This window comes from Lissotriton helveticus, chromosome 4_1 (genome assembly GCF_964261635.1).
Source record: "Lissotriton helveticus chromosome 4_1, aLisHel1.1, whole genome shotgun sequence".
In the NCBI taxonomy this organism is placed as follows: Eukaryota; Metazoa; Chordata; class Amphibia; order Caudata; family Salamandridae; genus Lissotriton; species Lissotriton helveticus.
Window position 1 is genome coordinate 1,670,796,174 of NC_136063.1, and position 27,849 is coordinate 1,670,824,022.

Here is a 27,849-nt window from a genome sequence, read left to right on the forward strand (position 1 = left end):
TTTGATTCAGTTCAGATACATTCTCCATAACAGTGTTAAATATGCAAACGTTTATCAGGATAGGCAAGTTATATCATAATGATCATCTTTGACTGTGTCATATTAAAACATTTTACATTTCCAAACTAATACACCCATTTCTTTGTCTCTCACATGGGCTGCGCCAAAGAGCAATGATTGGCACTTTGGACTTTGCATGCAAAGGTACCAGTCCAAATCTTGGGGGTACTATTTTATTACTCTTGACCTTTTCCATTTCTGTCATCTTTGTTTATTGATAGCTCAAATCCAACACCAGTAGGTTGAAAGAGACACTTATTGATTCCTTTCAAAACGTCCATCAGCTTGAACAAGTTACAGAAATACAAACATTATAATACGTTTACATCACATTCCTACACAAAATAGTGTGACATTAAGAAATCCTATCCTGTTTTTCTGAAATGCATTTCAGAGGCCTGATTCCCAGCATCCCTTTTTGAAGCTTTCTGCGCTATTGATAAGGCGAATTTAGCACATTTTGAAAGAGAAGTGTTCTTAAATCAAACCTAGAGAACCACAATGACGGTATCATTCAGATAGTACAAATGTTTTTTGTATATTAGTATGGAAATTGTGAAATAAAACGTTTTTCATGCTGATTTTCAACAGTCGATCTGCAATCGTGAAACATACGCTTTTGCTTGGAGGCCTCACAGGTACTGATCTAATTTTCTGTTTTAAGATTATTCACAAATCATATGATATGCTTTGTATAAATAAACTATATTGTTAGATCAAAATTGAGTAAAAAGTGACTATCTCAATTTCATGACATATAGAAGAGTAAGGAGAAGAAGCTCATCTTTCAAATGTGGAGAGGCAACAACTTTTCATTATTTTCACCTCTACTAATTATATGCATTTTTATAATGTATGTGTTTATGTTGTCCTATAAATATACAGAGACATATAGCAAGATATAGGGAGATACATACGTGTAAAGTGGATATGTACAAGTTTATAAGTAAATGAGATGTTTTTCCAATTAATAATTCTAAGAACTGAATGGAAAAGAAAATCGTAAAGTTTAGATAAGTCCCACTGTGATTTGTACTCAGATCCCGGTTTTCAGAGTCTAGAGTGCTAAGCATGATACCATCAACCCACCTGTACCAGGTTGAGCTTTTCATTTTGAGAGAAGAGATTGCATTCACGGGGGAATCTTATCTTTTATTGCAAAATCGTATCTCACATAAAAAGTACTGTTCAACAGAGTGATAGCGTTACTTGAGTCCTCTGGGCAACATCCTTCCCTAACATAGTTCAATATGCAAAAGTTGAACAGAATAGAAAGGTAATAACATTCTGTTGGTCTTTGACTGTAGAACATTAAAAACTTTGAAATGTTCACATTGCTGCAGCAATCTGCTCCCTTGTCACATGGGAGGTTCCATGGTGTAGTGGTTAGCACTTTGGACTGTGAATCCAAGGATTCGAGTTCAAATCTCGGTGGGACCACTTTCATGACTGTTGATCAAATCTTTTTTTGTCAAGTGTATTCATAAATATCACAAATCTAACACGGGTAGAGTGAAACATTAATTTATTGATTGTATTCTGAAAGTCTATTCGATGTGAGCAAATGATAGAACTTTTAGAAAACATGGAAATTAAATGGCTCAAAATAATGAGACATTTTGCGAGCTGACTCTGTTTTCTCAAACTCATCACAGGGGGCTGATGCAAGATATTACTTTCTTAAATCTTACTGTTATTGATAAGGGGAAGATGGAACTTTTTAATTGGAAATCCTTCATTAAAACAAAACTTGAGGAATCAAATTGTGTATTATGGGGACAGAAGATATGACGTTTTGAATAACAATCGTGAAATTCAGACACACATATATTTACACTCTGATTTTCTAAAGTAAATCCATAACCATAAAGTAAAATCTTTCGAAAGACGTGTCAAAGGTAATAATCTGAATTTCTCTTTCAAAGAAATTCACAATTAAATGCACTGTGTAAGTCAAGCATGTTGTCATATAAGAAATCAGCAAAAATTAACTATCTCATTACTGGTCATATAGATGAGAGAGGAAATGAACCTAATGTTTAAATTGTGGATGGGAAACAACAGTTTTTAGTTTTCAGCTTCAATACATATGTTTATGAATAATTGATTTCTTTATATAGTCTTATCGCTATCTAGACGGATATAGCTATGTATACATAGATGCATACTTATACGTTGATAAGTATCAGTATAAAACATTGACGTTATGTTTTTCCAAGACCAAATTCTAAGAAATGGGTGAAATAGTAAATCTCATAATTCAAGTAGGTCCCACCGAGATTTGATCTCGGATCGCTGGATTCAGAGTCCAGAGTGCTAACCATTACACCATGGAACCCTCCCATACATGAGTCATTTTTCCATTGAGACAAAAGAGAGCGCATTAGTGTGGGGGCATTTCTTACATTGATGAAAGGATATCTCTGTTGAATGCTCATAGTGTAAAGAGCTATAATGTGATTTGATTCTGTTCAGATACATTCTCCATAACAGTGTTAAATATGCAAACGTTTATCAGGATAGGCAAGTTATATCATAATGATCATCTTTGACTGTGTCATATTAAAACATTTTACATTTCCAAACTAATACACCCATTTCTTTGTCTCTCACATGGGCTGCGCCAAAGAGCAATGATTGGCACTTTGGACTTTGCATGCAAAGGTACCAGTCCAAATCTTGGGGGTACTATTTTATTACTCTTGACCTTTTCCATTTCTGTCATCTTTGTTTATTGATAGCTCAAATCCAACACCAGTAGGTTGAAAGAGACACTTATTGATTCCTTTCAAAACGTCCATCAGCTTGAACAAGTTACAGAAATACAAACATTATAATACGTTTACATCACATTCCTACACAAAATAGTGTGACATTAAGAAATCCTATCCTGTTTTTCTGAAATGCATTTCAGAGGCCTGATTCCCAGCATCCCTTTTTGAAGCTTTCTGCGCTATTGATAAGGCGAATTTAGCACATTTTGAAAGAGAAGTGTTCTTAAATCAAACCTAGAGAACCACAATGACGGTATCATTCAGATAGTACAAATGTTTTTTGTATATTAGTATGGAAATTGTGAAATAAAACGTTTTTCATGCTGATTTTCAACAGTCGATCTGCAATCGTGAAACATACGCTTTTGCTTGGAGGCCTCACAGGTACTGATCTAATTTTCTGTTTTAAGATTATTCACAAATCATATGATATGCTTTGTATAAATAAACTATATTGTTGGATCAAAATTGAGTAAAAAGTGACTATCTCAATTTCATGACATATAGAAGAGTAAGGAGAAGAAGCTCATCTTTCAAATGTGGAGAGGCAACAACTTTTCATTATTTTCACTTCTACTAATTATATGCATTTTTATAATGTATGTGTTTATGTTGTCCTATAAATATACAGAGACATATAGCAAGATATAGGGAGATACATACGTGTAAAGTGGATATGTACAAGTTTATAAGTAAATGAGATGTTTTTCCAATTAATAATTCTAAGAACTGAATGGAAAAGAAAATCGTAAAGTTTAGATAAGTCCCACTGTGATTTGTACTCAGATCCCGGTTTTCAGAGTCTAGAGTGCTAAGCATGATACCATCAACCCACCTGTACCAGGTTGAGCTTTTCATTTTGAGAGAAGAGATTGCATTCACGGGGGGATCTTATCTTTTATTGCAAAATCGTATCTCACATAAAAAGTACTGTTCAACAGAGTGATAGCGTTACTTGAGTCCTCTGGGCAACATCCTTCCCTAACATAGTTCAATATGCAAAAGTTGAACAGAATAGAAAGGTAATAACATTCTGTTGGTCTTTGACTGTAGAACATTAAAAACTTTGAAATGTTCACATTGCTGCAGCAATCTGCTCCCTTGTCACATGGGAGGTTCCATGGTGTAGTGGTTAGCACTTTGGACTGTGAATCCAAGCATCCGAGTTCAAATCTCGGTGGGACCACTTTCATGACTGTTGATCAAATCTTTTTTTGTCAAGTGTATTCATAAATATCACAAATCTAACACGGGTAGAGTGAAACATTAATTTATTGATTGTATTCTGAAAGTCTATTCGATGTGAGCAAATGATAGAACTTTTAGAAAACATGGAAATTAAATGGCTCAAAATAATGAGACATTTTGCGAGCTGACTCTGTTTTCTCAAACTCATCACAGGGGGCTGATGCAAGATATTACTTTCTTAAATCTTACTGTTATTGATAAGGGGAAGATGGAACTTTTTAATTGGAAATCCTTCATTAAAACAAAACTTGAGAAATCAAATTGTGTATTATGGGGACAGAAGATATGACGTTTTGAATAACAATCGTGAAATTCAGACACACATATATTTACACTCTGATTTTCTAAAGTAAATCCATAACCATAAAGTAAAATCTTTCGAAAGACGTGTCAAAGGTAATAATCTGAATTTCTCTTTCAAAGAAATTCACAATTAAATGCACTGTGTAAGTCAAGCATGTTGTCATATAAGAAATCAGCAAAAATTAACTATCTCATTACTGGTCATATAGATGAGAGAGGAAATGAACCTAACGTTTAAATTGTGGATGGGAAACAACAGTTTTTAGTTTTCAGCTTCAATACATATGTTTATGAATAATTGATTTCTTTATATAGTCTTATCGCTATCTAGACGGATATAGCTATGTATACATAGATGCATACTTATACGTTGATAAGTATCAGTATAAAACATTGACGTTATGTTTTTCCAAGAGCAAATTCTAAGAAATGGGTGAAATAGTAAATCTCATAATTCAAGTAGGTCCCACCGAGATTTGATCTCGGATCGCTGGATTCAGAGTCCAGAGTGCTAACCATTACACGATGGAACCCTCCCATACATGAGTCATTTTTCCATTGAGACAAAAGAGAGCGCATTAGTGCGGGGGCATTTCTTACATTGATGAAAGGATATCTCTGTTGAATGCTCATAGTGTAAAGAGCTATAATGTGATTTGATTCAGTTCAGATACATTCTCCATAACAGTGTTAAATATGCAAACGTTTATCAGGATAGGCAAGTTATATCATAATGATCATCTTTGACTGTGTCATATTAAAACATTTTACATTTCCAAACTAATACACCCATTTCTTTGTCTCTCACATGGGCTGCGCCAAAGAGCAATGATTGGCACTTTGGACTTTGCATGCAAAGGTACCAGTCCAAATCTTGGGGGTACTATTTTATTACTCTTGACCTTTTCCATTTCTGTCATCTTTGTTTATTGATAGCTCAAATCCAACACCAGTAGGTTGAAAGAGACACTTATTGATTCCTTTCAAAACGTCCATCAGCTTGAACAAGTTACAGAAATACAAACATTATAATACGTTTACATCACATTCCTACACAAAATAGTGTGACATTAAGAAATCCTATCCTGTTTTTCTGAAATGCATTTCAGAGGCCTGATTCCCAGCATCCCTTTTTGAAGCTTTCTGCGCTATTGATAAGGCGAATTTAGCACATTTTGAAAGAGAAGTGTTCTTAAATCAAACCTAGAGAACCACAATGACGGTATCATTCAGATAGTACAAATGTTTTTTGTATATTAGTATGGAAATTGTGAAATAAAACGTTTTTCATGCTGATTTTCAACAGTCGATCTGCAATCGTGAAACATACGCTTTTGCTTGGAGGCCTCACAGGTACTGATCTAATTTTCTGTTTTAAGATTATTCACAAATCATATGATATGCTTTGTATAAATAAACTATATTGTTAGATCAAAATTGAGTAAAAAGTGACTATCTCAATTTCATGACATATAGAAGAGTAAGGAGAAGAAGCTCATCTTTCAAATGTGGAGAGGCAACAACTTTTCATTATTTTCACCTCTACTAATTATATGCATTTTTATAATGTATGTGTTTATGTTGTCCTATAAATATACAGAGACATATAGCAAGATATAGGGAGATACATACGTGTAAAGTGGATATGTACAAGTTTATAAGTAAATGAGATGTTTTTCCAATTAATAATTCTAAGAACTGAATGGAAAAGAAAATCGTAAAGTTTAGATAAGTCCCACTGTGATTTGTACTCAGATCCCGGTTTTCAGAGTCTAGAGTGCTAAGCATGATACCATCAACCCACCTGTACCAGGTTGAGCTTTTCATTTTGAGAGAAGAGATTGCATTCACGGGGGAATCTTATCTTTTATTGCAAAATCGTATCTCACATAAAAAGTACTGTTCAACAGAGTGATAGCGTTACTTGAGTCCTCTGGGCAACATCCTTCCCTAACATAGTTCAATATGCAAAAGTTGAACAGAATAGAAAGGTAATAACATTCTGTTGGTCTTTGACTGTAGAACATTAAAAACTTTGAAATGTTCACATTGCTGCAGCAATCTGCTCCCTTGTCACATGGGAGGTTCCATGGTGTAGTGGTTAGCACTTTGGACTGTGAATCCAAGGATTCGAGTTCAAATCTCGGTGGGACCACTTTCATGACTGTTGATCAAATCTTTTTTTGTCAAGTGTATTCATAAATATCACAAATCTAACACGGGTAGAGTGAAACATTAATTTATTGATTGTATTCTGAAAGTCTATTCGATGTGAGCAAATGATAGAACTTTTAGAAAACATGGAAATTAAATGGCTCAAAATAATGAGACATTTTGCGAGCTGACTCTGTTTTCTCAAACTCATCACAGGGGGCTGATGCAAGATATTACTTTCTTAAATCTTACTGTTATTGATAAGGGGAAGATGGAACTTTTTAATTGGAAATCCTTCATTAAAACAAAACTTGAGGAATCAAATTGTGTATTATGGGGACAGAAGATATGACGTTTTGAATAACAATCGTGAAATTCAGACACACATATATTTACACTCTGATTTTCTAAAGTAAATCCATAACCATAAAGTAAAATCTTTCGAAAGACGTGTCAAAGGTAATAATCTGAATTTCTCTTTCAAAGAAATTCACAATTAAATGCACTGTGTAAGTCAAGCATGTTGTCATATAAGAAATCAGCAAAAATTAACTATCTCATTACTGGTCATATAGATGAGAGAGGAAATGAACCTAATGTTTAAATTGTGGATGGGAAACAACAGTTTTTAGTTTTCAGCTTCAATACATATGTTTATGAATAATTGATTTCTTTATATAGTCTTATCGCTATCTAGACGGATATAGCTATGTATACATAGATGCATACTTATACGTTGATAAGTATCAGTATAAAACATTGACGTTATGTTTTTCCAAGACCAAATTCTAAGAAATGGGTGAAATAGTAAATCTCATAATTCAAGTAGGTCCCACCGAGATTTGATCTCGGATCGCTGGATTCAGAGTCCAGAGTGCTAACCATTACACCATGGAACCCTCCCATACATGAGTCATTTTTCCATTGAGACAAAAGAGAGCGCATTAGTGTGGGGGCATTTCTTACATTGATGAAAGGATATCTCTGTTGAATGCTCATAGTGTAAAGAGCTATAATGTGATTTGATTCTGTTCAGATACATTCTCCATAACAGTGTTAAATATGCAAACGTTTATCAGGATAGGCAAGTTATATCATAATGATCATCTTTGACTGTGTCATATTAAAACATTTTACATTTCCAAACTAATACACCCATTTCTTTGTCTCTCACATGGGCTGCGCCAAAGAGCAATGATTGGCACTTTGGACTTTGCATGCAAAGGTACCAGTCCAAATCTTGGGGGTACTATTTTATTACTCTTGACCTTTTCCATTTCTGTCATCTTTGTTTATTGATAGCTCAAATCCAACACCAGTAGGTTGAAAGAGACACTTATTGATTCCTTTCAAAACGTCCATCAGCTTGAACAAGTTACAGAAATACAAACATTATAATACGTTTACATCACATTCCTACACAAAATAGTGTGACATTAAGAAATCCTATCCTGTTTTTCTGAAATGCATTTCAGAGGCCTGATTCCCAGCATCCCTTTTTGAAGCTTTCTGCGCTATTGATAAGGCGAATTTAGCACATTTTGAAAGAGAAGTGTTCTTAAATCAAACCTAGAGAACCACAATGACGGTATCATTCAGATAGTACAAATGTTTTTTGTATATTAGTATGGAAATTGTGAAATAAAACGTTTTTCATGCTGATTTTCAACAGTCGATCTGCAATCGTGAAACATACGCTTTTGCTTGGAGGCCTCACAGGTACTGATCTAATTTTCTGTTTTAAGATTATTCACAAATCATATGATATGCTTTGTATAAATAAACTATATTGTTGGATCAAAATTGAGTAAAAAGTGACTATCTCAATTTCATGACATATAGAAGAGTAAGGAGAAGAAGCTCATCTTTCAAATGTGGAGAGGCAACAACTTTTCATTATTTTCACCTCTACTAATTATATGCATTTTTATAATGTATGTGTTTATGTTGTCCTATAAATATACAGAGACATATAGCAAGATATAGGGAGATACATACGTGTAAAGTGGATATGTACAAGTTTATAAGTAAATGAGATGTTTTTCCAATTAATAATTCTAAGAACTGAATGGAAAAGAAAATCGTAAAGTTTAGATAAGTCCCACTGTGATTTGTACTCAGATCCCGGTTTTCAGAGTCTAGAGTGCTAAGCATGATACCATCAACCCACCTGTACCAGGTTGAGCTTTTCATTTTGAGAGAAGAGATTGCATTCACGGGGGAATCTTATCTTTTATTGCAAAATCGTATCTCACATAAAAAGTACTGTTCAACAGAGTGATAGCGTTACTTGAGTCCTCTGGGCAACATCCTTCCCTAACATAGTTCAATATGCAAAAGTTGAACAGAATAGAAAGGTAATAACATTCTGTTGGTCTTTGACTGTAGAACATTAAAAACTTTGAAATGTTCACATTGCTGCAGCAATCTGCTCCCTTGTCACATGGGAGGTTCCATGGTGTAGTGGTTAGCACTTTGGACTGTGAATCCAAGCATCCGAGTTCAAATCTCGGTGGGACCACTTTCATGACTGTTGATCAAATCTTTTTTTGTCAAGTGTATTCATAAATATCACAAATCTAACACGGGTAGAGTGAAACATTAATTTATTGATTGTATTCTGAAAGTCTATTCGATGTGAGCAAATGATAGAACTTTTAGAAAACATGGAAATTAAATGGCTCAAAATAATGAGACATTTTGCGAGCTGACTCTGTTTTCTCAAACTCATCACAGGGGGCTGATGCAAGATATTACTTTCTTAAATCTTACTGTTATTGATAAGGGGAAGATGGAACTTTTTAATTGGAAATCCTTCATTAAAACAAAACTTGAGGAATCAAATTGTGTATTATGGGGACAGAAGATATGACGTTTTGAATAACAATCGTGAAATTCAGACACACATATATTTACACTCTGATTTTCTAAAGTAAATCCATAACCATAAAGTAAAATCTTTCGAAAGACGTGTCAAAGGTAATAATCTGAATTTCTCTTTCAAAGAAATTCACAATTAAATGCACTGTGTAAGTCAAGCATGTTGTCATATAAGAAATCAGCAAAAATTAACTATCTCATTACTGGTCATATAGATGAGAGAGGAAATGAACCTAATGTTTAAATTGTGGATGGGAAACAACAGTTTTTAGTTTTCAGCTTCAATACATATGTTTATGAATAATTGATTTCTTTATATAGTCTTATCGCTATCTAGACGGATATAGCTATGTATACATAGATGCATACTTATACGTTGATAAGTATCAGTATAAAACATTGACGTTATGTTTTTCCAAGACCAAATTCTAAGAAATGGGTGAAATAGTAAATCTCATAATTCAAGTAGGTCCCACCGAGATTTGATCTCGGATCACTGGATTCAGAGTCCAGAGTGCTAACCATTACACCATGGAACCCTCCCATACATGAGTCATTTTTCCATTGAGACAAAAGAGAGCGCATTAGTGTGGGGGCATTTCTTACATTGATGAAAGGATATCTCTGTTGAATGCTCATAGTGTAAAGAGCTATAATGTGATTTGATTCTGTTCAGATACATTCTCCATAACAGTGTTAAATATGCAAACGTTTATCAGGATAGGCAAGTTATATCATAATGATCATCTTTGACTGTGTCATATTAAAACATTTTACATTTCCAAACTAATACACCCATTTCTTTGTCTCTCACATGGGCTGCGCCAAAGAGCAATGATTGGCACTTTGGACTTTGCATGCAAAGGTACCAGTCCAAATCTTGGGGGTACTATTTTATTACTCTTGACCTTTTCCATTTCTGTCATCTTTGTTTATTGATAGCTCAAATCCAACACCAGTAGGTTGAAAGAGACAATTATTGATTCCTTTCAAAACGTCCATCAGCTTGAACAAGTTACAGAAATACAAACATTATAATACGTTTACATCACATTCCTACACAAAATAGTGTGACATTAAGAAATCCTATCCTGTTTTTCTGAAATGCATTTCAGAGGCCTGATTCCCAGCATCCCTTTTTGAAGCTTTCTGCGCTATTGATAAGGCGAATTTAGCACATTTTGAAAGAGAAGTGTTCTTAAATCAAACCTAGAGAACCACAATGACGGTATCATTCAGATAGTACAAATGTTTTTTGTATATTAGTATGGAAATTGTGAAATAAAACGTTTTTCATGCTGATTTTCAACAGTCGATCTGCAATCGTGAAACATACGCTTTTGCTTGGAGGCCTCACAGGTACTGATCTAATTTTCTGTTTTAAGATTATTCACAAATCATATGATATGCTTTGTATAAATAAACTATATTGTTAGATCAAAATTGAGTAAAAAGTGACTATCTCAATTTCATGACATATAGAAGAGTAAGGAGAAGAAGCTCATGTTTCAAATGTGGAGAGGCAACAACTTTTCATTATTTTCACCTCTACTAATTATATGCATTTTTATAATGTATGTGTTTATGTTGTCCTATAAATATACAGAGACATATAGCAAGATATAGGGAGATACATACGTGTAAAGTGGATATGTACAAGTTTATAAGTAAATGAGATGTTTTTCCAATTAATAATTCTAAGAACTGAATGGAAAAGAAAATCGTAAAGTTTAGATAAGTCCCACTGTGATTTGTACTCAGATCCCGGTTTTCAGAGTCTAGAGTGCTAAGCATGATACCATCAACCCACCTGTACCAGGTTGAGCTTTTCATTTTGAGAGAAGAGATTGCATTCACGGGGGAATCTTATCTTTTATTGCAAAATCGTATCTCACATAAAAAGTACTGTTCAACAGAGTGATAGCGTTACTTGAGTCCTCTGGGCAACATCCTTCCCTAACATAGTTCAATATGCAAAAGTTGAACAGAATAGAAAGGTAATAACATTCTGTTGGTCTTTGACTGTAGAACATTAAAAACTTTGAAATGTTCACATTGCTGCAGCAATCTGCTCCCTTGTCACATGGGAGGTTCCATGGTGTAGTGGTTAGCACTTTGGACTGTGAATCCAAGGATCCGAGTTCAAATCTCGGTGGGACCACTTTCATGACTGTTGATCAAATCTTTTTTTGTCAAGTGTATTCATAAATATCACAAATCTAACACGGGTAGAGTGAAACATTAATTTATTGATTGTATTCTGAAAGTCTATTCGATGTGAGCAAATGATAGAACTTTTAGAAAACATGGAAATTAAATGGCTCAAAATAATGAGACATTTTGCGAGCTGACTCTGTTTTCTCAAACTCATCACAGGGGGCTGATGCAAGATATTACTTTCTTAAATCTTACCGTTATTGATAAGGGGAAGATGGAACTTTTTAATTGGAAATCCTTCATTAAAACAAAACTTGAGGAATCAAATTGTGTATTATGGGGACAGAAGATATGACGTTTTGAATAACAATCGTGAAATTCAGACACACATATATTTACACTCTGATTTTCTAAAGTAAATCCATAACCATAAAGTAAAATCTTTCGAAAGACGTGTCAAAGGTAATAATCTGAATTTCTCTTTCAAAGAAATTCACAATTAAATGCACTGTGTAAGTCAAGCATGTTGTCATATAAGAAATCAGCAAAAATTAACTATCTCATTACTGGTCATATAGATGAGAGAGGAAATGAACCTAATGTTTAAATTGTGGATGGGAAACAACAGTTTTTAGTTTTCAGCTTCAATACATATGTTTATGAATAATTGATTTCTTTATATAGTCTTATCGCTATCTAGACGGATATAGCTATGTATACATAGATGCATACTTATACGTTGATAAGTATCAGTATAAAACATTGACGTTATGTTTTTCCAAGAGCAAATTCTAAGAAATGGGTGAAATAGTAAATCTCATAATTCAAGTAGGTCCCACCGAGATTTGATCTCGGATCGCTGGATTCAGAGTCCAGAGTGCTAACCATTACACCATGGAACCCTCCCATACATGAGTCATTTTTCCATTGAGACAAAAGAGAGCGCATTAGTGCGGGGGCATTTCTTACATTGATGAAAGGATATCTCTGTTGAATGCTCATAGTGTAAAGAGCTATAATGTGATTTGATTCAGTTCAGATACATTCTCCATAACAGTGTTAAATATGCAAACGTTTATCAGGATAGGCAAGTTATATCATAATGATCATCTTTGACTGTGTCATATTAAAACATTTTACATTTCCAAACTAATACACCCATTTCTTTGTCTCTCACATGGGCTGCGCCAAAGAGCAATGATTGGCACTTTGGACTTTGCATGCAAAGGTACCAGTCCAAATCTTGGGGGTACTATTTTATTACTCTTGACCTTTTCCATTTCTGTCATCTTTGTTTATTGATAGCTCAAATCCAACACCAGTAGGTTGAAAGAGACACTTATTGATTCCTTTCAAAACGTCCATCAGCTTGAACAAGTTACAGAAATACAAACATTATAATACGTTTACATCACATTCCTACACAAAATAGTGTGACATTAAGAAATCCTATCCTGTTTTTCTGAAATGCATTTCAGAGGCCTGATTCCCAGCATCCCTTTTTGAAGCTTTCTGCGCTATTGATAAGGCGAATTTAGCACATTTTGAAAGAGAAGTGTTCTTAAATCAAACCTAGAGAACCACAATGACGGTATCATTCAGATAGTACAAATGTTTTTTGTATATTAGTATGGAAATTGTGAAATAAAACGTTTTTCATGCTGATTTTCAACAGTCGATCTGCAATCGTGAAACATACGCTTTTGCTTGGAGGCCTCACAGGTACTGATCTAATTTTCTGTTTTAAGATTATTCACAAATCATATGATATGCTTTGTATAAATAAACTATATTGTTAGATCAAAATTGAGTAAAAAGTGACTATCTCAATTTCATGACATATAGAAGAGTAAGGAGAAGAAGCTCATCTTTCAAATGTGGAGAGGCAACAACTTTTCATTATTTTCACCTCTACTAATTATATGCATTTTTATAATGTATGTGTTTATGTTGTCCTATAAATATACAGAGACATATAGCAAGATATAGGGAGATACATACGTGTAAAGTGGATATGTACAAGTTTATAAGTAAATGAGATGTTTTTCCAATTAATAATTCTAAGAACTGAATGGAAAAGAAAATCGTAAAGTTTAGATAAGTCCCACTGTGATTTGTACTCAGATCCCGGTTTTCAGAGTCTAGAGTGCTAAGCATGATACCATCAACCCACCTGTACCAGGTTGAGCTTTTCATTTTGAGAGAAGAGATTGCATTCACGGGGGAATCTTATCTTTTATTGCAAAATCGTATCTCACATAAAAAGTACTGTTCAACAGAGTGATAGCGTTACTTGAGTCCTCTGGGCAACATCCTTCCCTAACATAGTTCAATATGCAAAAGTTGAACAGAATAGAAAGGTAATAACATTCTGTTGGTCTTTGACTGTAGAACATTAAAAACTTTGAAATGTTCACATTGCTGCAGCAATCTGCTCCCTTGTCACATGGGAGGTTCCATGGTGTAGTGGTTAGCACTTTGGACTGTGAATCCAAGCATCCGAGTTCAAATCTCGGTGGGACCACTTTCATGACTGTTGATCAAATCTTTTTTTGTCAAGTGTATTCATAAATATCACAAATCTAACACGGGTAGAGTGAAACATTAATTTATTGATTGTATTCTGAAAGTCTATTCGATGTGAGCAAATGATAGAACTTTTAGAAAACATGGAAATTAAATGGCTCAAAATAATGAGACATTTTGCGAGCTGACTCTGTTTTCTCAAACTCATCACAGGGGGCTGATGCAAGATATTACTTTCTTAAATCTTACCGTTATTGATAAGGGGAAGATGGAACTTTTTAATTGGAAATCCTTCATTAAAACAAAACTTGAGGAATCAAATTGTGTATTATGGGGACAGAAGATATGACGTTTTGAATAACAATCGTGAAATTCAGACACACATATATTTACACTCTGATTTTCTAAAGTAAATCCATAACCATAAAGTAAAATCTTTCGAAAGACGTGTCAAAGGTAATAATCTGAATTTCTCTTTCAAAGAAATTCACAATTAAATGCACTGTGTAAGTCAAGCATGTTGTCATATAAGAAATCAGCAAAAATTAACTATCTCATTACTGGTCATATAGATGAGAGAGGAAATGAACCTAATGTTTAAATTGTGGATGGGAAACAACAGTTTTTAGTTTTCAGCTTCAATACATATGTTTATGAATAATTGATTTCTTTATATAGTCTTATCGCTATCTAGACGGATATAGCTATGTATACATAGATGCATACTTATACGTTGATAAGTATCAGTATAAAACATTGACGTTATGTTTTTCCAAGAGCAAATTCTAAGAAATGGGTGAAATAGTAAATCTCATAATTCAAGTAGGTCCCACCGAGATTTGATCTCGGATCGCTGGATTCAGAGTCCAGAGTGCTAACCATTACACCATGGAACCCTCCCATACATGAGTCATTTTTCCATTGAGACAAAAGAGAGCGCATTAGTGCGGGGGCATTTCTTACATTGATGAAAGGATATCTCTGTTGAATGCTCATAGTGTAAAGAGCTATAATGTGATTTGATTCAGTTCAGATACATTCTCCATAACAGTGTTAAATATGCAAACGTTTATCAGGATAGGCAAGTTATATCATAATGATCATCTTTGACTGTGTCATATTAAAACATTTTACATTTCCAAACTAATACACCCATTTCTTTGTCTCTCACATGGGCTGCGCCAAAGAGCAATGATTGGCACTTTGGACTTTGCATGCAAAGGTACCAGTCCAAATCTTGGGGGTACTATTTTATTACTCTTGACCTTTTCCATTTCTGTCATCTTTGTTTATTGATAGCTCAAATCCAACACCAGTAGGTTGAAAGAGACACTTATTGATTCCTTTCAAAACGTCCATCAGCTTGAACAAGTTACAGAAATACAAACATTATAATACGTTTACATCACATTCCTACACAAAATAGTGTGACATTAAGAAATCCTATCCTGTTTTTCTGAAATGCATTTCAGAGGCCTGATTCCCAGCATCCCTTTTTGAAGCTTTCTGCGCTATTGATAAGGCGAATTTAGCACATTTTGAAAGAGAAGTGTTCTTAAATCAAACCTAGAGAACCACAATGACGGTATCATTCAGATAGTACAAATGTTTTTTGTATATTAGTATGGAAATTGTGAAATAAAACGTTTTTCATGCTGATTTTCAACAGTCGATCTGCAATCGTGAAACATACGCTTTTGCTTGGAGGCCTCACAGGTACTGATCTAATTTTCTGTTTTAAGATTATTCACAAATCATATGATATGCTTTGTATAAATCAACTATATTGTTAGATCAAAATTGAGTAAAAAGTGACTATCTCAATTTCATGACATATAGAAGAGTAAGGAGAAGAAGCTCATGTTTCAAATGTGGAGAGGCAACAACTTTTCATTATTTTCACCTCTACTAATTATATGCATTTTTATAATGTATGTGTTTATGTTGTCCTATAAATATACAGAGACATATAGCAAGATATAGGGAGATACATACGTGTAAAGTGGATATGTACAAGTTTATAAGTAAATGAGATGTTTTTCCAATTAATAATTCTAAGAACTGAATGGAAAAGAAAATCGTAAAGTTTAGATAAGTCCCACTGTGATTTGTACTCAGATCCCGGTTTTCAGAGTCTAGAGTGCTAAGCATGATACCATCAACCCACCTGTACCAGGTTGAGCTTTTCATTTTGAGAGAAGAGATTGCATTCACGGGGGAATCTTATCTTTTATTGCAAAATCGTATCTCACATAAAAAGTACTGTTCAACAGAGTGATAGCGTTACTTGAGTCCTCTGGGCAACATCCTTCCCTAACATAGTTCAATATGCAAAAGTTGAACAGAATAGAAAGGTAATAACATTCTGTTGGTCTTTGACTGTAGAACATTAAAAACTTTGAAATGTTCACATTGCTGCAGCAATCTGCTCCCTTGTCACATGGGAGGTTCCATGGTGTAGTGGTTAGCACTTTGGACTGTGAATCCAAGGATCCGAGTTCAAATCTCGGTGGGACCACTTTCATGACTGTTGATCAAATCTTTTTTTGTCAAGTGTATTCATAAATATCACAAATCTAACACGGGTAGAGTGAAACATTAATTTATTGATTGTATTCTGAAAGTCTATTCGATGTGAGCAAATGATAGAACTTTTAGAAAACATGGAAATTAAATGGCTCAAAATAATGAGACATTTTGCGAGCTGACTCTGTTTTCTCAAACTCATCACAGGGGGCTGATGCAAGATATTACTTTCTTAAATCTTACCGTTATTGATAAGGGGAAGATGGAACTTTTTAATTGGAAATCCTTCATTAAAACAAAACTTGAGGAATCAAATTGTGTATTATGGGGACAGAAGATATGACGTTTTGAATAACAATCGTGAAATTCAGACACACATATATTTACACTCTGATTTTCTAAAGTAAATCCATAACCATAAAGTAAAATCTTTCGAAAGACGTGTCAAAGGTAATAATCTGAATTTCTCTTTCAAAGAAATTCACAATTAAATGCACTGTGTAAGTCAAGCATGTTGTCATATAAGAAATCAGCAAAAATTAACTATCTCATTACTGGTCATATAGATGAGAGAGGAAATGAACCTAATGTTTAAATTGTGGATGGGAAACAACAGTTTTTAGTTTTCAGCTTCAATACATATGTTTATGAATAATTGATTTCTTTATATAGTCTTATCGCTATCTAGACGGATATAGCTATGTATACATAGATGCATACTTATACGTTGATAAGTATCAGTATAAAACATTGACGTTATGTTTTTCCAAGAGCAAATTCTAAGAAATGGGTGAAATAGTAAATCTCATAATTCAAGTAGGTCCCACCGAGATTTGATCTCGGATCGCTGGATTCAGAGTCCAGAGTGCTAACCATTACACCATGGAACCCTCCCATACATGAGTCATTTTTCCATTGAGACAAAAGAGAGCGCATTAGTGCGGGGGCATTTCTTACATTGATGAAAGGATATCTCTGTTGAATGCTCATAGTGTAAAGAGCTATAATGTGATTTGATTCAGTTCAGATACATTCTCCATAACAGTGTTAAATATGCAAACGTTTATCAGGATAGGCAAGTTATATCATAATGATCATCTTTGACTGTGTCATATTAAAACATTTTACATTTCCAAACTAATACACCCATTTCTTTGTCTCTCACATGGGCTGCGCCAAAGAGCAATGATTGGCACTTTGGACTTTGCATGCAAAGGTACCAGTCCAAATCTTGGGGGTACTATTTTATTACTCTTGACCTTTTCCATTTCTGTCATCTTTGTTTATTGATAGCTCAAATCCAACACCAGTAGGTTGAAAGAGACACTTATTGATTCCTTTCAAAACGTCCATCAGCTTGAACAAGTTACAGAAATACAAACATTATAATACGTTTACATCACATTCCTACACAAAATAGTGTGACATTAAGAAATCCTATCCTGTTTTTCTGAAATGCATTTCAGAGGCCTGATTCCCAGCATCCCTTTTTGAAGCTTTCTGCGCTATTGATAAGGCGAATTTAGCACATTTTGAAAGAGAAGTGTTCTTAAATCAAACCTAGAGAACCACAATGACGGTATCATTCAGATAGTACAAATGTTTTTTGTATATTAGTATGGAAATTGTGAAATAAAACGTTTTTCATGCTGATTTTCAACAGTCGATCTGCAATCGTGAAACATACGCTTTTGCTTGGAGGCCTCACAGGTACTGATCTAATTTTCTGTTTTAAGATTATTCACAAATCATATGATATGCTTTGTATAAATCAACTATATTGTTAGATCAAAATTGAGTAAAAAGTGACTATCTCAATTTCATGACATATAGAAGAGTAAGGAGAAGAAGCTCATGTTTCAAATGTGGAGAGGCAACAACTTTTCATTATTTTCACCTCTACTAATTATATGCATTTTTATAATGTATGTGTTTATGTTGTCCTATAAATATACAGAGACATATAGCAAGATATAGGGAGATACATACGTGTAAAGTGGATATGTACAAGTTTATAAGTAAATGAGATGTTTTTCCAATTAATAATTCTAAGAACTGAATGGAAAAGAAAATCGTAAAGTTTAGATAAGTCCCACTGTGATTTGTACTCAGATCCCGGTTTTCAGAGTCTAGAGTGCTAAGCATGATACCATCAACCCACCTGTACCAGGTTGAGCTTTTCATTTTGAGAGAAGAGATTGCATTCACGGGGGAATCTTATCTTTTATTGCAAAATCGTATCTCACATAAAAAGTACTGTTCAACAGAGTGATAGCGTTACTTGAGTCCTCTGGGCAACATCCTTCCCTAACATAGTTCAATATGCAAAAGTTGAACAGAATAGAAAGGTAATAACATTCTGTTGGTCTTTGACTGTAGAACATTAAAAACTTTGAAATGTTCACATTGCTGCAGCAATCTGCTCCCTTGTCACATGGGAGGTTCCATGGTGTAGTGGTTAGCACTTTGGACTGTGAATCCAAGGATCCGAGTTCAAATCTCGGTGGGACCACTTTCATGACTGTTGATCAAATCTTTTTTTGTCAAGTGTATTCATAAATATCACAAATCTAACACGGGTAGAGTGAAACATTAATTTATTGATTGTATTCTGAAAGTCTATTCGATGTGAGCAAATGATAGAACTTTTAGAAAACATGGAAATTAAATGGCTCAAAATAATGAGACATTTTGCGAGCTGACTCTGTTTTCTCAAACTCATCACAGGGGGCTGATGCAAGATATTACTTTCTTAAATCTTACTGTTATTGATAAGGGGAAGATGGAACTTTTTAATTGGAAATCCTTCATTAAAACAAAACTTGAGGAATCAAATTGTGTATTATGGGGACAGAAGATATGACGTTTTGAATAACAATCGTGAAATTCAGACACACATATATTTACACTCTGATTTTCTAAAGTAAATCCATAACCATAAAGTAAAATCTTTCGAAAGACGTGTCAAAGGTAATAATCTGAATTTCTCTTTCAAAGAAATTCACAATTAAATGCACTGTGTAAGTCAAGCATGTTGTCATATAAGAAATCAGCAAAAATTAACTATCTCATTACTGGTCATATAGATGAGAGAGGAAATGAACCTAATGTTTAAATTGTGGATGGGAAACAACAGTTTTTAGTTTTCAGCTTCAATACATATGTTTATGAATAATTGATTTCTTTATATAGTCTTATCGCTATCTAGACGGATATAGCTATGTATACATAGATGCATACTTATACGTTGATAAGTATCAGTATAAAACATTGACGTTATGTTTTTCCAAGAGCAAATTCTAAGAAATGGGTGAAATAGTAAATCTCATAATTCAAGTAGGTCCCACCGAGATTTGATCTCGGATCGCTGGATTCAGAGTCCAGAGTGCTAACCATTACACCATGGAACCCTCCCATACATGAGTCATTTTTCCATTGAGACAAAAGAGAGCGCATTAGTGCGGGGGCATTTCTTACATTGATGAAAGGATATCTCTGTTGAATGCTCATAGTGTAAAGAGCTATAATGTGATTTGATTCAGTTCAGATACATTCTCCATAACAGTGTTAAATATGCAAACGTTTATCAGGATAGGCAAGTTATATCATAATGATCATCTTTGACTGTGTCATATTAAAACATTTTACATTTCCAAACTAATACACCCATTTCTTTGTCTCTCACATGGGCTGCGCCAAAGAGCAATGATTGGCACTTTGGACTTTGCATGCAAAGGTACCAGTCCAAATCTTGGGGGTACTATTTTATTACTCTTGACCTTTTCCATTTCTGTCATCTTTGTTTATTGATAGCTCAAATCCAACACCAGTAGGTTGAAAGAGACACTTATTGATTCCTTTCAAAACGTCCATCAGCTTGAACAAGTTACAGAAATACAAACATTATAATAGGTTTACATCACATTCCTACACAAAATAGTGTGACATTAAGAAATCCTATCCTGTTTTTCTGAAATGCATTTCAGAGGCCTGATTCCCAGCATCCCTTTTTGAAGCTTTCTGCGCTATTGATAAGGCGAATTTAGCACATTTTGAAAGAGAAGTGTTCTTAAATCAAACCTAGAGAACCACAATGACGGTATCATTCAGATAGTACAAATGTTTTTTGTATATTAGTATGGAAATTGTGAAATAAAACGTTTTTCATGCTGATTTTCAACAGTCGATCTGCAATCGTGAAACATACGCTTTTGCTTGGAGGCCTCACAGGTACTGATCTAATTTTCTGTTTTAAGATTATTCACAAATCATATGATATGCTTTGTATAAATAAACTATATTGTTAGATCAAAATTGAGTAAAAAGTGACTATCTCAATTTCATGACATATAGAAGAGTAAGGAGAAGAAGCTCATCTTTCAAATGTGGAGAGGCAACAACTTTTCATTATTTTCACCTCTACTAATTATATGCATTTTTATAATGTATGTGTTTATGTTGTCCTATAAATATACAGAGACATATAGCAAGATATAGGGAGATACATACGTGTAAAGTGGATATGTACAAGTTTATAAGTAAATGAGATGTTTTTCCAATTAATAATTCTAAGAACTGAATGGAAAAGAAAATCGTAAAGTTTAGATAAGTCCCACTGTGATTTGTACTCAGATCCCGGTTTTCAGAGTCTAGAGTGCTAAGCATGATACCATCAACCCACCTGTACCAGGTTGAGCTTTTCATTTTGAGAGAAGAGATTGCATTCACGGGGGAATCTTATCTTTTATTGCAAAATCGTATCTCACATAAAAAGTACTGTTCAACAGAGTGATAGCGTTACTTGAGTCCTCTGGGCAACATCCTTCCCTAACATAGTTCAATATGCAAAAGTTGAACAGAATAGAAAGGTAATAACATTCTGTTGGTCTTTGACTGTAGAACATTAAAAACTTTGAAATGTTCACATTGCTGCAGCAATCTGCTCCCTTGTCACATGGGAGGTTCCATGGTGTAGTGGTTAGCACTTTGGACTGTGAATCCAAGGATCCGAGTTCAAATCTCGGTGGGACCACTTTCATGACTGTTGATCAAATCTTTTTTTGTCAAGTGTATTCATAAATATCACAAATCTAACACGGGTAGAGTGAAACATTAATTTATTGATTGTATTCTGAAAGTCTATTCGATGTGAGCAAATGATAGAACTTTTAGAAAACATGGAAATTAAATGGCTCAAAATAATGAGACATTTTGCGAGCTGACTCTGTTTTCTCAAACTCATCACAGGGGGCTGATGCAAGATATTACTTTCTTAAATCTTACTGTTATTGATAAGGGGAAGATGGAACTTTTTAATTGGAAATCCTTCATTAAAACAAAACTTGAGGAATCAAATTGTGTATTATGGGGACAGAAGATATGACGTTTTGAATAACAATCGTGAAATTCAGACACACATATATTTACACTCTGATTTTCTAAAGTAAATCCATAACCATAAAGTAAAATCTTTCGAAAGACGTGTCAAAGGTAATAATCTGAATTTCTCTTTCAAAGAAATTCACAATTAAATGCACTGTGTAAGTCAAGCATGTTGTCATATAAGAAATCAGCAAAAATTAACTATCTCATTACTGGTCATATAGATGAGAGAGGAAATGAACCTAATGTTTAAATTGTGGATGGGAAACAACAGTTTTTAGTTTTCAGCTTCAATACATATGTTTATGAATAATTGATTTCTTTATATAGTCTTATCGCTATCTAGACGGATATAGCTATGTATACATAGATGCATACTTATACGTTGATAAGTATCAGTATAAAACATTGACGTTATGTTTTTCCAAGACCAAATTCTAAGAAATGGGTGAAATAGTAAATCTCATAATTCAAGTAGGTCCCACCGAGATTTGATCTCGGATCGCTGGATTCAGAGTCCAGAGTGCTAACCATTACACCATGGAACCCTCCCATACATGAGTCATTTTTCCATTGAGACAAAAGAGAGCGCATTAGTGTGGGGGCATTTCTTACATTGATGAAAGGATATCTCTGTTGAATGCTCATAGTGTAAAGAGCTATAATGTGATTTGATTCTGTTCAGATACATTCTCCATAACAGTGTTAAATATGCAAACGTTTATCAGGATAGGCAAGTTATATCATAATGATCATCTTTGACTGTGTCATATTAAAACATTTTACATTTCCAAACTAATACACCCATTTCTTTGTCTCTCACATGGGCTGCGCCAAAGAGCAATGATTGGCACTTTGGACTTTGCATGCAAAGGTACCAGTCCAAATCTTGGGGGTACTATTTTATTACTCTTGACCTTTTCCATTTCTGTCATCTTTGTTTATTGATAGCTCAAATCCAACACCAGTAGGTTGAAAGAGACACTTATTGATTCCTTTCAAAACGTCCATCAGCTTGAACAAGTTACAGAAATACAAACATTATAATACGTTTACATCACATTCCTACACAAAATAGTGTGACATTAAGAAATCCTATCCTGTTTTTCTGAAATGCATTTCAGAGGCCTGATTCCCAGCATCCCTTTTTGAAGCTTTCTGCGCTATTGATAAGGCGAATTTAGCACATTTTGAAAGAGAAGTGTTCTTAAATCAAACCTAGAGAACCACAATGACGGTATCATTCAGATAGTACAAATGTTTTTTGTATATTAGTATGGAAATTGTGAAATAAAACGTTTTTCATGCTGATTTTCAACAGTCGATCTGCAATCGTGAAACATACGCTTTTGCTTGGAGGCCTCACAGGTACTGATCTAATTTTCTGTTTTAAGATTATTCACAAATCATATGATATGCTTTGTATAAATAAACTATATTGTTAGATCAAAATTGAGTAAAAAGTGACTATCTCAATTTCATGACATATAGAAGAGTAAGGAGAAGAAGCTCATCTTTCAAATGTGGAGAGGCAACAACTTTTCATTATTTTCACCTCTACTAATTATATGCATTTTTATAATGTATGTGTTTATGTTGTCCTATAAATATACAGAGACATATAGCAAGATATAGGGAGATACATACGTGTAAAGTGGATATGTACAAGTTTATAAGTAAATGAGATGTTTTTCCAATTAATAATTCTAAGAACTGAATGGAAAAGAAAATCGTAAAGTTTAGATAAGTCCCACTGTGATTTGTACTCAGATCCCGGTTTTCAGAGTCTAGAGTGCTAAGCATGATACCATCAACCCACCTGTACCAGGTTGAGCTTTTCATTTTGAGAGAAGAGATTGCATTCACGGGGGAATCTTATCTTTTATTGCAAAATCGTATCTCACATAAAAAGTACTGTTCAACAGAGTGATAGCGTTACTTGAGTCCTCTGGGCAACATCCTTCCCTAACATAGTTCAATATGCAAAAGTTGAACAGAATAGAAAGGTAATAACATTCTGTTGGTCTTTGACTGTAGAACATTAAAAACTTTGAAATGTTCACATTGCTGCAGCAATCTGCTCCCTTGTCACATGGGAGGTTCCATGGTGTAGTGGTTAGCACTTTGGACTGTGAATCCAAGGATCCGAGTTCAAATCTCGGTGGGACCACTTTCATGACTGTTGATCAAATCTTTTTTTGTCAAGTGTATTCATAAATATCACAAATCTAACACGGGTAGAGTGAAACATTAATTTATTGATTGTATTCTGAAAGTCTATTCGATGTGAGCAAATGATAGAACTTTTAGAAAACATGGAAATTAAATGGCTCAAAATAATGAGACATTTTGCGAGCTGACTCTGTTTTCTCAAACTCATCACAGGGGGCTGATGCAAGATATTACTTTCTTAAATCTTACTGTTATTGATAAGGGGAAGATGGAACTTTTTAATTGGAAATCCTTCATTAAAACAAAACTTGAGGAATCAAATTGTGTATTATGGGGACAGAAGATATGACGTTTTGAATAACAATCGTGAAATTCAGACACACATATATTTACACTCTGATTTTCTAAAGTAAATCCATAACCATAAAGTAAAATCTTTCGAAAGACGTGTCAAAGGTAATAATCTGAATTTCTCTTTCAAAGAAATTCACAATTAAATGCACTGTGTAAGTCAAGCATGTTGTCATATAAGAAATCAGCAAAAATTAACTATCTCATTACTGGTCATATAGATGAGAGAGGAAATGAACCTAATGTTTAAATTGTGGATGGGAAACAACAGTTTTTAGTTTTCAGCTTCAATACATATGTTTATGAATAATTGATTTCTTTATATAGTCTTATCGCTATCTAGACGGATATAGCTATGTATACATAGATGCATACTTATACGTTGATAAGTATCAGTATAAAACATTGACGTTATGTTTTTCCAAGACCAAATTCTAAGAAATGGGTGAAATAGTAAATCTCATAATTCAAGTAGGTCCCACCGAGATTTGATCTCGGATCGCTGGATTCAGAGTCCAGAGTGCTAACCATTACACCATGGAACCCTCCCATACATGAGTCATTTTTCCATTGAGACAAAAGAGAGCGCATTAGTGTGGGGGCATTTCTTACATTGATGAAAGGATATCTCTGTTGAATGCTCATAGTGTAAAGAGCTATAATGTGATTTGATTCTGTTCAGATACATTCTCCATAACAGTGTTAAATATGCAAACGTTTATCAGGATAGGCAAGTTATATCATAATGATCATCTTTGACTGTGTCATATTAAAACATTTTACATTTCCAAACTAATACACCCATTTCTTTGTCTCTCACATGGGCTGCGCCAAAGAGCAATGATTGGCACTTTGGACTTTGCATGCAAAGGTACCAGTCCAAATCTTGGGGGTACTATTTTATTACTCTTGACCTTTTCCATTTCTGTCATCTTTGTTTATTGATAGCTCAAATCCAACACCAGTAGGTTGAAAGAGACACTTATTGATTCCTTTCAAAACGTCCATCAGCTTGAACAAGTTACAGAAATACAAACATTATAATACGTTTACATCACATTCCTACACAAAATAGTGTGACATTAAGAAATCCTATCCTGTTTTTCTGAAATGCATTTCAGAGGCCTGATTCCCAGCATCCCTTTTTGAAGCTTTCTTCGCTATTGATAAGGCGAATTTAGCACATTTTGAAAGAGAAGTGTTCTTAAATCAAACCTAGAGAACCACAATGACGGTATCATTCAGATAGTACAAATGTTTTTTGTATATTAGTATGGAAATTGTGAAATAAAACGTTTTTCATGCTGATTTTCAACAGTCGATCTGCAATCGTGAAACATACGCTTTTGCTTGGAGGCCTCACAGGTACTGATCTAATTTTCTGTTTTAAGATTATTCACAAATCATATGATATGCTTTGTATAAATAAACTATATTGTTAGATCAAAATTGAGTAAAAAGTGACTATCTCAATTTCATGACATATAGAAGAGTAAGGAGAAGAAGCTCATCTTTCAAATGTGGAGAGGCAACAACTTTTCATTATTTTCACCTCTACTAATTATATGCATTTTTATAATGTATGTGTTTATGTTGTCCTATAAATATACAGAGACATATAGCAAGATATAGGGAGATACATACGTGTAAAGTGGATATGTACAAGTTTATAAGTAAATGAGATGTTTTTCCAATTAATAATTCTAAGAACTGAATGGAAAAGAAAATCGTAAAGTTTAGATAAGTCCCACTGTGATTTGTACTCAGATCCCGGTTTTCAGAGTCTAGAGTGCTAAGCATGATACCATCAACCCACCTGTACCAGGTTGAGCTTTTCATTTTGAGAGAAGAGATTGCATTCACGGGGGAATCTTATCTTTTATTGCAAAATCGTATCTCACATAAAAAGTACTGTTCAACAGAGTGATAGCGTTACTTGAGTCCTCTGGGCAACATCCTTCCCTAACATAGTTCAATATGCAAAAGTTGAACAGAATAGAAAGGTAATAACATTCTGTTGGTCTTTGACTGTAGAACATTAAAAACTTTGAAATGTTCACATTGCTGCAGCAATCTGCTCCCTTGTCACATGGGAGGTTCCATGGTGTAGTGGTTAGCACTTTGGACTGTGAATCCAAGGATCCGAGTTCAAATCTCGGTGGGACCACTTTCATGACTGTTGATCAAATCTTTTTTTGTCAAGTGTATTCATAAATATCACAAATCTAACACGGGTAGAGTGAAACATTAATTTATTGATTGTATTCTGAAAGTCTATTCGATGTGAGCAAATGATAGAACTTTTAGAAAACATGGAAATTAAATGGCTCAAAATAATGAGACATTTTGCGAGCTGACTCTGTTTTCTCAAACTCATCACAGGGGGCTGATGCAAGATATTACTTTCTTAAATCTTACTGTTATTGATAAGGGGAAGATGGAACTTTTTAATTGGAAATCCTTCATTAAAACAAAACTTGAGGAATCAAATTGTGTATTATGGGGACAGAAGATATGACGTTTTGAATAACAATCGTGAAATTCAGACACACATATATTTACACTCTGATTTTCTAAAGTAAATCCATAACCATAAAGTAAAATCTTTCGAAAGACGTGTCAAAGGTAATAATCTGAATTTCTCTTTCAAAGAAATTCACAATTAAATGCACTGTGTAAGTCAAGCATGTTGTCATATAAGAAATCAGCAAAAATTAACTATCTCATTACTGGTCATATAGATGAGAGAGGAAATGAACCTAATGTTTAAATTGTGGATGGGAAACAACAGTTTTTAGTTTTCAGCTTCAATACATATGTTTATGAATAATTGATTTCTTTATATAGTCTTATCGCTATCTAGACGGATATAGCTATGTATACATAGATGCATACTTATACGTTGATAAGTATCAGTATAAAACATTGACGTTATGTTTTTCCAAGACCAAATTCTAAGAAATGGGTGAAATAGTAAATCTCATAATTCAAGTAGGTCCCACCGAGATTTGATCTCGGATCGCTGGATTCAGAGTCCAGAGTGCTAACCATTACACCATGGAACCCTCCCATACATGAGTCATTTTTCCATTGAGACAAAAGAGAGCGCATTAGTGTGGGGGCATTTCTTACATTGATGAAAGGATATCTCTGTTGAATGCTCATAGTGTAAAGAGCTATAATGTGATTTGATTCTGTTCAGATACATTCTCCATAACAGTGTTAAATATGCAAACGTTTATCAGGATAGGCAAGTTATATCATAATGATCATCTTTGACTGTGTCATATTAAAACATTTTACATTTCCAAACTAA

General features: G+C 34.1%; 22 non-coding genes across 22 annotated transcripts; 11 read left to right on the top strand and 11 right to left on the bottom strand.

The window, feature by feature from the left end:
• Window positions 1-1,428: 1,428 nt before the first annotated feature.
• Window positions 1,429-1,500, top strand: TRNAH-GUG (transfer RNA histidin (anticodon GUG)). The gene has a single exon. It is a non-coding gene; the product is annotated as a tRNA-His (tRNA).
• Window positions 1,501-2,326: 826 nt separating this feature from the next.
• TRNAQ-CUG (transfer RNA glutamine (anticodon CUG)) lies at window positions 2,327-2,398 on the bottom strand. Its single transcript has one exon. It is a non-coding gene; the product is annotated as a tRNA-Gln (tRNA).
• Window positions 2,399-3,948: 1,550 nt separating this feature from the next.
• TRNAH-GUG (transfer RNA histidin (anticodon GUG)) lies at window positions 3,949-4,020 on the top strand. The gene has a single exon. It is a non-coding gene; the product is annotated as a tRNA-His (tRNA).
• An 826-nt stretch (window positions 4,021-4,846) lies between these two features.
• Window positions 4,847-4,918, bottom strand: TRNAQ-CUG (transfer RNA glutamine (anticodon CUG)). Its single transcript has one exon. It is a non-coding gene; the product is annotated as a tRNA-Gln (tRNA).
• A 1,550-nt stretch (window positions 4,919-6,468) lies between these two features.
• TRNAH-GUG (transfer RNA histidin (anticodon GUG)) lies at window positions 6,469-6,540 on the top strand. The gene has a single exon. It is a non-coding gene; the product is annotated as a tRNA-His (tRNA).
• An 826-nt stretch (window positions 6,541-7,366) lies between these two features.
• On the bottom strand, window positions 7,367-7,438 carry TRNAQ-CUG (transfer RNA glutamine (anticodon CUG)). The gene has a single exon. It is a non-coding gene; the product is annotated as a tRNA-Gln (tRNA).
• A 1,550-nt stretch (window positions 7,439-8,988) lies between these two features.
• TRNAH-GUG (transfer RNA histidin (anticodon GUG)) lies at window positions 8,989-9,060 on the top strand. Its single transcript has one exon. It is a non-coding gene; the product is annotated as a tRNA-His (tRNA).
• An 826-nt stretch (window positions 9,061-9,886) lies between these two features.
• Window positions 9,887-9,958, bottom strand: TRNAQ-CUG (transfer RNA glutamine (anticodon CUG)). The gene has a single exon. It is a non-coding gene; the product is annotated as a tRNA-Gln (tRNA).
• A 1,550-nt stretch (window positions 9,959-11,508) lies between these two features.
• Window positions 11,509-11,580, top strand: TRNAH-GUG (transfer RNA histidin (anticodon GUG)). Its single transcript has one exon. It is a non-coding gene; the product is annotated as a tRNA-His (tRNA).
• An 826-nt stretch (window positions 11,581-12,406) lies between these two features.
• TRNAQ-CUG (transfer RNA glutamine (anticodon CUG)) lies at window positions 12,407-12,478 on the bottom strand. The gene has a single exon. It is a non-coding gene; the product is annotated as a tRNA-Gln (tRNA).
• Window positions 12,479-14,028: 1,550 nt separating this feature from the next.
• Window positions 14,029-14,100, top strand: TRNAH-GUG (transfer RNA histidin (anticodon GUG)). The gene has a single exon. It is a non-coding gene; the product is annotated as a tRNA-His (tRNA).
• An 826-nt stretch (window positions 14,101-14,926) lies between these two features.
• Window positions 14,927-14,998, bottom strand: TRNAQ-CUG (transfer RNA glutamine (anticodon CUG)). Its single transcript has one exon. It is a non-coding gene; the product is annotated as a tRNA-Gln (tRNA).
• A 1,550-nt stretch (window positions 14,999-16,548) lies between these two features.
• TRNAH-GUG (transfer RNA histidin (anticodon GUG)) lies at window positions 16,549-16,620 on the top strand. The gene has a single exon. It is a non-coding gene; the product is annotated as a tRNA-His (tRNA).
• Window positions 16,621-17,446: 826 nt separating this feature from the next.
• On the bottom strand, window positions 17,447-17,518 carry TRNAQ-CUG (transfer RNA glutamine (anticodon CUG)). Its single transcript has one exon. It is a non-coding gene; the product is annotated as a tRNA-Gln (tRNA).
• A 1,550-nt stretch (window positions 17,519-19,068) lies between these two features.
• Window positions 19,069-19,140, top strand: TRNAH-GUG (transfer RNA histidin (anticodon GUG)). Its single transcript has one exon. It is a non-coding gene; the product is annotated as a tRNA-His (tRNA).
• An 826-nt stretch (window positions 19,141-19,966) lies between these two features.
• On the bottom strand, window positions 19,967-20,038 carry TRNAQ-CUG (transfer RNA glutamine (anticodon CUG)). Its single transcript has one exon. It is a non-coding gene; the product is annotated as a tRNA-Gln (tRNA).
• Window positions 20,039-21,588: 1,550 nt separating this feature from the next.
• Window positions 21,589-21,660, top strand: TRNAH-GUG (transfer RNA histidin (anticodon GUG)). The gene has a single exon. It is a non-coding gene; the product is annotated as a tRNA-His (tRNA).
• Window positions 21,661-22,486: 826 nt separating this feature from the next.
• TRNAQ-CUG (transfer RNA glutamine (anticodon CUG)) lies at window positions 22,487-22,558 on the bottom strand. Its single transcript has one exon. It is a non-coding gene; the product is annotated as a tRNA-Gln (tRNA).
• Window positions 22,559-24,108: 1,550 nt separating this feature from the next.
• On the top strand, window positions 24,109-24,180 carry TRNAH-GUG (transfer RNA histidin (anticodon GUG)). The gene has a single exon. It is a non-coding gene; the product is annotated as a tRNA-His (tRNA).
• Window positions 24,181-25,006: 826 nt separating this feature from the next.
• TRNAQ-CUG (transfer RNA glutamine (anticodon CUG)) lies at window positions 25,007-25,078 on the bottom strand. Its single transcript has one exon. It is a non-coding gene; the product is annotated as a tRNA-Gln (tRNA).
• Window positions 25,079-26,628: 1,550 nt separating this feature from the next.
• Window positions 26,629-26,700, top strand: TRNAH-GUG (transfer RNA histidin (anticodon GUG)). Its single transcript has one exon. It is a non-coding gene; the product is annotated as a tRNA-His (tRNA).
• Window positions 26,701-27,526: 826 nt separating this feature from the next.
• On the bottom strand, window positions 27,527-27,598 carry TRNAQ-CUG (transfer RNA glutamine (anticodon CUG)). The gene has a single exon. It is a non-coding gene; the product is annotated as a tRNA-Gln (tRNA).
• Between the last annotated feature and the right edge of the window lie 251 nt (window positions 27,599-27,849).